We start from the raw sequence: 1,755 nt of genomic DNA on the forward strand, positions 1-1,755 counted from the left end.
CAAGTCGAGGTGAGTGGCTCTTCCCATCCATTGACTAGACAATTCAGGTGTTCCATGGTTCTAAAAGACACATCTATACGATGGTCTCAAGTGTGGTTTATCCACATGAAACCATTGGCTCATTATCCTGGCATCGATTTCAAGCAAATCGAATGGACAAGTTGCAGAATTCTCCTTGTGTGCCTTCACTTTGGCCCTTGGCTTGAAGTTTAGCAATTTGTCCTAATGTCTAGACTCAAAATGGTTTGGTAGAATCCTATACCATTATCTTTACTTTGGTATTGTAACTTACCAACTTTACGTTGGAGTCATGTAGTTTACACACTCATGACCAAACTGCATAATATTATTCCCCTCTATCTTTGATACGTGGAAATCTATCATGTATTTTCCATCTGTGACAATTCAGTTGCATACCGATATCACCACCCGACATACATCATTGACCCCTCAACATATATTTGGGATTTATGTGAGGAATAACTGTATAACCGTCAATACCTCAAGCCCCTCACATGGGTAGTTATTCAAGGTCAGTATGTTGATTCAATGAGGAATATTTCCAGGCATTAGGGGGAGATTTCAAGTATCATACAGAATACCAAGAAATTAGTGGAATGCTCAACACATTTCTGCCTCAAGTCCACGTACTCAAAGATCTGTACCATGCGTTCAGAAGATTTGCAACACATTGCAATAACCTACCAGATTCATTTACTGGAAATAAAGGTGTCACATAATCCTACAATCCTGCAAAAAATATGCCCGAAAGAGTGGAGGTACCAGCAAAACCACTCAACTCCCCGTTCATGGCAACAGGGGGAGAAGTATGGCAATAGTACATCAGTATTCGGCTTCTCACAAGCAAGGATACTGAGGCCTCTGAATCAGTAAATGCAAGTCAACTTCACATTGGCAGACAACTAATGGGTAGTATACACCCAGTGGACGGGCAACCTCCACCAACCCAGGTCATAGTGCACACAATGACCGGGACGTCGCGATACCCGACTCAACCGCATTGAAATCGCGAACAGTCACCATGGGTAACGATATTTCCATTAACTCTATGTTGATGTATAGATTCTGGAGAAACATATAACCGGAAGTCTACAATTGTCGACATACATTTCTCAACTAGATTGAAAAAAACCTTTCACATGATTCATGTCCAAAGACCATGGCCATGGCAAAGTGTGAACAACACTCGGACTGAACTCGAGCAAAGGGTATAATCTAGGTAGAAATAATCTTGCTCAATAAAGGGAAAGGTATTCACATAAGCAATACCTACACCAGTTTTCTTTTGAAAACATAATTGGGAACAACGAGAGAGCAAGTCTTGTAGCAAAAGGGTTCACGCAGATGCCCAACTTTTCTCCAGAGGTGAAATCTCATTCCAATAACTTATATCATTGGCAGTACAAAATCATCTATCTATGCAGTTGATAGATGTAGTGATGACATATCCATGTTGATCACTAGATTTAGACATAGATGGTTCCCAATGGAATCTCACTTCTGAATCGAAATGCAAAACACAACATACACTGTGTAAAAACCAATAAGTGACCATATGACTTATTGTTGTCGGTACATTTTGGTACAACCGACATAGTGAGTTCCTTATACACAAGGATTACTCCTACAATGATGATTACCCATGCATGTCTGTCATACAAAGGGATTACTCCTGCAATGGCGAAGCACATGATCATATTAATGGCAGGTTTTGAGATGAAGGATTGGGTAAAA

Source organism: Triticum dicoccoides, chromosome 2B, assembly GCF_002162155.2.
Source record: "Triticum dicoccoides isolate Atlit2015 ecotype Zavitan chromosome 2B, WEW_v2.0, whole genome shotgun sequence".
Taxonomy (NCBI): Eukaryota; Viridiplantae; Streptophyta; class Magnoliopsida; order Poales; family Poaceae; genus Triticum; species Triticum dicoccoides.